Genomic DNA, 9,160 nt, shown 5'->3' on the forward strand with positions numbered 1-9,160 from the left:
TTGCTAGTTGCAGGTGTAGTTTCTTCCATGTGAAAACATGATTTCCTTGTTATATCACCATATAATGGCTAATTAGTTTAAATGGACCTATATACTTGGTAAAAGGTGGAATGCTTGGCCTTCCAGCCCAGTATTTTGTTCCATATTTGCCGCCCAAATTTCGGCTACCAGTGTTATATACTATAACTGAGCGCCCCTAACACGCTGGGGGTTGTTACGGGGATCCCATTGAAAATTCGTATTAGTTTAAAACTATTCTTGCAAGGCCCAACTTTGGTGCTAAATTTTCCTAAAAACTAATGAACCGCGTAGGGAGTACTTAACCCGAGGATACTTATTCAACCCCAGGGCCAGTGCTCCTCATGAGTGTTGGTACAACCTAGAGAAGCTTATTAATGCCCCCGGGCAACCCGATGTTTCGGCGGGGTAACCAACGCTTATCCACCATGTCCTGAGAATGAGATATGTAGGTCCTATCGGGATTGTCCACAAGTCGGGCAGCCTTGCTGTTGGGGAACGTCGCATGGGAAACAACATTTTCCTACGCGCACGAAGACCTATCATGGTGATGTCCATCTACGAGAGGGGATATTTGATCTACGTACCCTTGTAGATCGCACAGCAGAAGCGTTAGTGAACGCGGTTGATGTAGTGGAACGTCCTCACGTCCCTCGATCCGCCCCGCGAACCGTCCCGCGATCAGTCCCACGATCTAGTGCCGAACGGACGGCACCTCCGCGTTCAGCACACGTACAACTCGACGATGATCTCGGCCTTCTTGATCCAGCAAGAGAGACGGAGAGGTAGATGAGTTCTCCGGCAGCGTGATGGCGCTCCGGAGGTTGGTGATGATCTTATCTCGGCAGGGCTCCGACTGAGCTCCACAGAAACGCGATCTAGAGGTAAAACCGTGGAGATATGTGGTCAGGCTGCCGTGGCAAAGTTGTCTCAAATCAGCCCTAAAACCTCCGTATATATAGGGGGAAGAGGGGCAGCTTTGCCTTAGGGTCCACGGACCCCCAAGGGGTTCGGCCGAGCCAATGGGGCAGTCCTCCCATTCCAAACCGAATCCAACTAGGTTTGGAAGGTGGAGTCCTTCCCCTTTTTCCCACCTCCTCTTTTTTTTTCTCTTTGATTTTCTTCCTATGGCGCATAGGACCTTCTTGGGCTGTCCCACCAGCACACTAAGGGCTGGTGCGCCACCCCCAAGGCCTATGGGCTTCCCCGGGGTGGGTTGCCCCCCCCCCCCCCCCCCGGTGAACACCCGGAACCCATTCGTCATTCCCGGTAACTCCGAAAACCTTCCGGTAATCAAATGAGGTCATCCTATAAATCAATCTTCATTTCTAGACCATTCCGGAAACCCTCGTGACGTCCGTGATCTCATCCGGGACTCCGAACAACATTCGGTAACCAACCATATAACTCAAATACACATAAAACAACGTCGAACCTTAAGTGTGCAGACCCTGCGGGTTCGAGAACTATGTAGACATGACCCGAGTGACTCCTCGGTCAATATCCAATAGCGGGACCTGGATGCCCATATTGGATCTTACATATTCTACGAAGATCTTATCGTTTGAACCTCAGTGCCAAGGATTCATATAATCCCGTATGTCATTCCCTTTGTCCTTCGGTATGTTACTTGCCCGAGATTCGATCGTCAGTATCCGCATACCTATTTAAATCTCGTTTACCGGCAAGTCTCTTTACTCGTTCCGTAATTCAAGATCCCGCAACTTACACTAAGTCACATTGCTTGCAATGCTTATGTGTGATGTTGTATTACCGAGTGGGCCCCGAGATACCTCTCCGTCACACGGAGTGACAAATCCCAATCTCGATCCATACTAACTCAACGAACACCTTCGGAGATACCTGTAGAGCATCTTTATAGTCACCCAGTTATGTTGCGACGTTTGATACACACAAAGCATTCCTCCGGTGAGTTATATGATCTCATGGTCATAGGAACAAATACTTGACACGCAGAAAACAGTAGCAACAAAATGACACGATCAACATGCTACATCTATTAGTTTGGGTCTAGTCCATCATGTGATTCTCCTAATGACATGATCCAGCTATCAACAACAACACCTTGTTTATAATCAGAAGACACTGACTATCTTTGATCAACTAGCTTGCCAACTAGAGGCTTGCTAGGGACAGTGTTTTGTCTATGTATCCACACATGTATATAAGTCTTCATTCAATACAATTATAGCATGGATAATAAACTATTATCTTGATACAGGAATTATAATAATAACTATATTTATTATTGCCTCTAGGGCATAATTCCAACACTTGCTCGATTAGTTTTACCTCTTACAAAATATCTTGTGCATCGGGATTCCAGTGATGCTTTGAGTTATCTCAGAGTTAACGTTTTCCACTAAGGAATCTGAGGAGATCACGAGTTCTATGATCGAGGATTTCTTTGTAGCATGTGGTAATTTGTGACGGGCTAGTTGGAGTACCCCTGCAGGGTTAAATGTTTCAGAAAGTTGTGCCCGCGGTTATGTGGCAACTTGGAAACTTTGTTTTACACCTCGTTCTAGATAACTTGAAGTAAGCTTAATTAAAACATGCCAACTGTGTGTGTAACCGTGATTGTCTCATTTGTGAGTTCCTTCACCGACTAACGACATGGTGGGGTCATGTCTGATGAAGTAGGTGTTCAGGATCATTCTTTCGATCATCATTAGTTACGCCCGTTTATGCGTAGATCATCTCCCTCTTATTCTTGTACTCGTAAGTTAACCACCTCAAATAAATGCTTAGTCGCTTGCTGGAGCCTGACCACTTAACCATACCACACCCATTAAGCTTTGCTAGTCTTGATACCTTTGGAAAAAATATTGCTGAGTCCCTGTGGCTCGCACATTACTCCAACACGTGTTGCAGGTACATGTAAAGTGATATTAAGACGTGAGCGTGATGATTGTGCTATTTGGAGTGTCTTCTTCTTCATCATCGTCTATCTAGGATAGGTTCCAGGTCGGCAGCCTAGGAGAGCAAGGATGGACGTCGTTCTTATATCCTTTGTTTTCGTCCGTAGTCAGACCCTACTCTTCTTAATGATGACTGTATGTTATTGTATTGATGTGGTCTTGATGTAGCTTTTGACTATTGTAAGCAAATTCCATATACTCATCACTTCAGTACATGTACTTGTAACAATTTCCATTCTTGCAAAACAATGAAATGTGCTTCTATCCCTTTCGAGGCCATCGCGCGAAAATAAGGATAGGATCGTATCTTGGGTGTTACAAGTTGGTATCGGAGCAATACCAACCTAGGAGCCCCCTTGATTGATCGAACTTGGCTGAGTCGAGTCTAGTTATATATCGGATAGTAGGACTCCTTACTCCTCTTCTATGCTCTGGTGAGGAATCCTGGCGTAAGAATTTCAATTATTCTCCTCTTATCATTGATTTTTTATAGGATTGCGCGGGTATTTTGGAATCTTTATGATGTCCATGTGACGGAGTTCTGACTTGGTGCCTCCTCTTATCGAGGAGTTGAGCTCCAGGGGATTCTTGAGCACATCGTTATCATTCATATTTCTTAGTATCTCAGGACAAAGGATATTCGAAATCGCTTCAATACTAGTAGTGGAGAGATGAGGCCGGCATCCCCAGTACTGGTGCAGAGTGTCCAGATGTACTACCATACTTAGTATCATTGTGTTTTCGAGGATCTGAGATAAATGAGGTTCCGAGATCTCTTGTTGTGTGTTGACGGATGTGATACACTAGGCGGATAGTGTTATTGCTAGGAGTTGAGTGATGGATTTTACTCCTTGTATCCATGGACCCGATTACATAACCAGAAAATTTTGGAAGTTCTTAGGTGGGAGTTCAAGTAGTTACCTATAGGACAATCTTCGAACAGATGCATGATGTGAGGTTGGGGTTCGACTTCTAGGGGATTCATTTGTTCACGGTCGTCTTACAGTGTTTCTCGTTGTGTCTTAAAGAGTCTTATAGCTTGTTATGACTCGGGGACTCTTCGTATGTCGTGTGCACTGCCTTGTACATGATGGCTACTGTAGGATAGAGCCCGTGCGAACCTTACTACAAAAATATAGGACGAAATCTCTATCATGAATTTGTTCTGGCTTGTTTCGTAAGCCTCATCCTTTGTTTTGTTCCAGTATGGTAATTAGAGTTGCTTCGATGTCAAGTGGTCAATTCATATCTTTCCAAGAAGTGTTCTTATATTTTTATGGGAATGCAACCTCTTTTGCTCATTCAAATTGTCTTATCAATTCTTTTCAACCGGAGTAATCATGTCAATTCTTTTCAACCGATGTGCTTCCCTTCGAGTGAATTCAATCCTTTTCAATATTTATAATATCAATCTCTCATTTCTTTCCGGAGTTCACCTCATCTGTCCCAAGTTGTCCTTGTTTTTCCCCTCCCTCCCACCCTTTTCTTGAGTGATTCAATTATCATCCAAGTCCCTTTCTTTTCATTGATGCCTCCTCTATCTTCTCTTCCGTGTCTTATCCGGTGATTCATTGTGAATATGCTCATGTGTTAAGTTCATCATTATTCATTCTTGTTTTCTCCCGTTGATTCAATTCAAGCTTTCAGTGTTCATCATATCCTTATATTTGTTCAATGCTTTCCCATGTTGGGAATCCTTATCCAATCATTTCTTATTTATTCATCAGTCTCTTTTCTATCCAAAGTGTTCACGATATCTTAGAAGATTCTTGTTTTCAATCCTTTCAATTATTTCAAGGCTCTCATCTCATCAAGTTCTTCATTTATACCGGTGCAATACCTCTTTTGTAATCAATTTTTCCAATGGTGGTTTCCTTTGAGTGGGCCCATAACCCACATGTTCTTTCCGAGGATCTTTCGTGGGTCTTCTAATATTTTCTAAAGATCTCTAAATCTTTTCAAGTGTGACATAAGTATGCATTCCATCAGTCATATTCCTTATCCAAGATCAATTTGAATTATTATTTTCATCGTTGGCTCAACCTTTCCTTATTCATCATCCCGGAGTGTCACACCAATTCATGGTGTTTTTTCTCATCATCATTCTCAGGTTGGAGGTTCGAATGAGTGTTTCTCTCAAATCATGATCCATTGTTTTGAAGATCTATTAACTCAACTTGTTGCTATGATTTCAATTGGTTCGAATTCCTACCATATCTATCTGGTGCATTTCAGAGTTGTTTTCATTCTTGATCCTCCGAAGGCCATCATTTTAGAAAATTTCTTTATTCTTTGCTTTTAGCTTTCGTTCTCAAATTCTTCCCAATTATTGTCTCTTCGTTCGTCTCTTAATTATTCTAGTGCCTTGTTCAAGTTTTTCTCTCTCAAGTGGATCATGGCCTCTCTGTTCTCATGTATGTTCATTCTTTCTTGGTATCCTCATTCATTTGTGAATTCTTACTAGTGGCTTGTTCAAGCAGTCTAATCGAATCATGATCTCATTGCCCTTAGGTAGCTAAGTTCATTTGTTTTATCCACTTTCATTTCAAGTTCATGTTTTGGTGTTTCTTCCAAGACTTCTTCAAGTTTGTGCTCATATCTATCTTCAGTAATTTTGAAGAAGAAAAAGAAGTGTGCTAAATCCGTCGTTTATCATCATTTTAACTTGATGAAGGATAAGCACAACATAACTGTTATTCTTGTTTCCTCAAGTGATTTCAGTTCTTCTCCCGGAGTGGCTCATGTTATCAATTCTTTTTCTCAAGTTCTTCATCTGTTCTTTTCCTAAGTTCCAAGTTTTCTCAAGCATCTCTTCGTGAAGTTTCATCTAAGTTATGGCAGGGCCTATATCTTATTCTTTTCATCCTTAATTTGTTTTCTTTCATTCTTCTATTCTGGAGGTTCTTCATGGTGGTTCATGAGGGTTTCAATTCATTCTCAAGTTGTTCTTCAATATTCTTATTGGATACCTCAAGTGTTCTTGCTCTTGCATTTCCAGGTGCAATTATTCCTACATTATCCTTGGAGGTGGTGTTATAGCATTCTTCACTCACAAGGTATCTCGAAGGAAATTTGTGTCAGGAATGAAATATTTAAACCCACCAACTCTGTGATCATGAGTTATTTCAACCCACGGTTTCTTCATTGATGTTACCTTGGATTGGATTTCACCTAAATCTTTTCATACAGAATGTTTTTATCATGTTTCTTGTTGTTGATCCAAGTTCTCAATGTATCCTCTTGGTGTAAGAAGTTTTGCATGTCTTGTTGCTCCCAAGCAATCTTTGTTTATGTTAGTGGTTGGTTGTCACCTCATAATTCCGAGATGGTTTCCTTAAGTCCACTACAAGCTTGTTCTTTCGTTGTTTATTTTCTAAAAACTCCGTTTTGTCCATCTTGTAAGATGCTTGTAAAATTCAATTGTGAGGAGAATTGTCATTTTTCTTCTCCATTCTCTTTTCACAAGGATCTAGTTTCTATTCTTTGTTTAGGAGGCGTTGTGATGTTGCTCTCTTTGCCCATCATCTCGTCTTGTCAAGATCATATACTTTCCTTGCTTATCTATTTAGTTGGATTGTTCTGTTGTCTTTTCAAGTTCTTTCTATATTATCCAATTTTGCCCTCTTTCCTACCGAAGTGTTGCCGAAATTTCTATTGAATTCTAGCTTGTTCCTCATGTGTTTCTTCATCTGTTTGCAACCTTCAAGATTCATTGTTTTCACTCGTTTGTCAAAGTAGAAACAAAGTTTTACCTTTGCCCTTGCTCTTCCTCTTCCACTTCCATTCTTAGATCATGGGGAGAGGTCTGTTGTTAGTGTAGGAGAGTCGTAACAGCCCGAGACCGACGCTCCACAAGATTCTCCTTTTATTTCATTGTCGTCTTGTGATTTATGTGTTTGTCGCATTCATCATCGCATCATGGGCATCATCTGCATTGCATTGGCACTCCGTTGCTGCCAGTTTTCAAAACATGCATCCATTATTAGTTGCCAGTTCTCTCCATTTTCGTTGTTGACCGATTCGAGACCAACCACACACGCACGCGCCAGCGGCATCACTTCAATATTTTTTTAAAGGTGTTTCTAAAATATTCTCGGATTAGTTTGAAACTTGACGTGCGGTCTTATTTTAATGTAGGTAGACCGCTAGCCAAATTTCATTGTAATCGGAGTCTCTTTGATACCTAAACGGTCGACCGCAGCAGCACCGTCATCGGTTTATTATCGAACGTTTTTCGGTGTTCTAAAATGCGTGTCACGGGCCACAATCTTCCTCTCATCTTAGCCCAACGCCCCACTATACACTCACTATCCCACCTAGCCATTCCCGCGATCTTTGTTGTCCGATCAGGATCGGAATGTCCGAAAACAGGCTAATTCCCATAACCCTAGCCCTTCATTGTCATATAAAGACCTCTAGCCGTCCAAATCAAGCAACCCTAGCCCAATCCCTGGAATTCCGTGCCGTCAATAGCCAACAGCCTCCCGCAGCGCCTCTCACCTCACCCACCCATGGCCCATCGGACCGAGATCTGACCAGTCCGGGGCCGGATCGGGTCACCGCCGCCGCCGCCAACCGCATGCCCCGCAGCTCCCGAGCCGCTCGCGCATGCCTCTCGCCTCCAGGGCGCCGAGGTGCATACCCGCCACGCCCCTCGCTGCGCCGGCCGACCACCTCATTAGAGTGGCCTCGCGCCGCTACCAGCTGACCACTGGCCGGAGCCCGTGCAGCCGCCAGAACCAGCTGCCGCCCAGCGAGGAGCCGAGCTCCCATGGTTGCCCGATCGAACAACGTGCGCTCCTGCCTCCTCGCAGGAGCGACCTTGCCGGAGCCCCGCTGTCCCGCCGCCGTCGCACCACGCAGGGCCTCCTACGCCGCCATTGTCGGCCGCTAGCCGCCGTCATCCCTCGTTGCATCGCTGCCATCTCCCTCTGATTCGGCCCGATTCATTTTTTTTCCTGCATGAGAATTTATCAATTGTGGGGACATTAAAATAATTACAAAAAAATTCCATATTCAAAATGTCCATAACTTTTCAACCGTGCATCGTATCAAAATAAGTTATACATGTAAAACGTGTAGAATTTTGTGTAGATTAATATTTTTCTACTTTTATGCATATTTAAAATTGTTTAACGTTGTTGTTCACGTCGTTTTGCGTAATGCCATGCTAAAACAGTTTAATTCATACATAAATAACTGTTGCTCCGAATTAAATAAATGATATATGCATATTGGCTAAAAAAATGTGTATAATAACGTGATCACAATTATTCTGCTGTCTGCCAACTCTAAAATTGTGTTACACGCAGAACAGTACCGAAAACGTAATTTGCATATGGGGAATTTCCGGAATTGTTGTTTGTTGTTTCGGATCCATTTAAACTTGCTTAGAATTGCGTGTAGCATCACAATATCTTGTTGCATCCATGATTGACATGCTTGTGGCTCTCACTTGCACATATTTGCATTCATCCATATAATCTTGCGATGATCATATCTTTTGAACCGTAGCTCCGTTTGTAATGATCTATGTATGTAAATTGACTAGAATGACGTGTAGAATCACATGAACCACTTTATTCTGCTGTTTAACAACTATTAAAACATGTTAATTCAGATCTGGACAGATTTTCAAAATTAACATATGGGGTCATTTCATACATGCTATATGTTGTTTTCGACATCATTTAAAATGCCTAGATAGTTAGTTTAATTATGCTTGACCTCTTGCCATGTTCAAACAACATTTAATATTGTTGTGTACCTAAATGAGAGTGGACTAAATATTTGAATGTGGAGTTTCGTCAATATGCAACTCGGTGCATATTGAGCTTCACTTAATGTGTAGTGTTTGATTGTTGTGAATTGCCAAGTCGTGCCTTGCATAATTAGACCGGACATGCATCATATGTGCTGTGCATCATGTCTTCCATATCTGTTGTGTTATCGTGTGTTGTTTGTTGTTTCGGATTGCTTCTTCTTGATAGAGTTCCAAAACGCTTTGGAGTGTGAGGATTCATTCGACTACGTTGGTTCGCTTGCTTCATGGATCTGTTCTTTTTCCAAGCGGGATCACAGGCAAGATGACCATTTCCCTAGATACCATTACTATCATTGCCATGCTAGTTGTCTCGTTTCTTTTGCTATGTCTCGCTGCCTACCACTTAAATGTCAGCCTCTCAACATCACCATGAAAA

Source organism: Hordeum vulgare, chromosome 6H (genome assembly GCF_904849725.1).
Source record: "Hordeum vulgare subsp. vulgare chromosome 6H, MorexV3_pseudomolecules_assembly, whole genome shotgun sequence".
NCBI lineage: Eukaryota > Viridiplantae > Streptophyta > Magnoliopsida > Poales > Poaceae > Hordeum > Hordeum vulgare.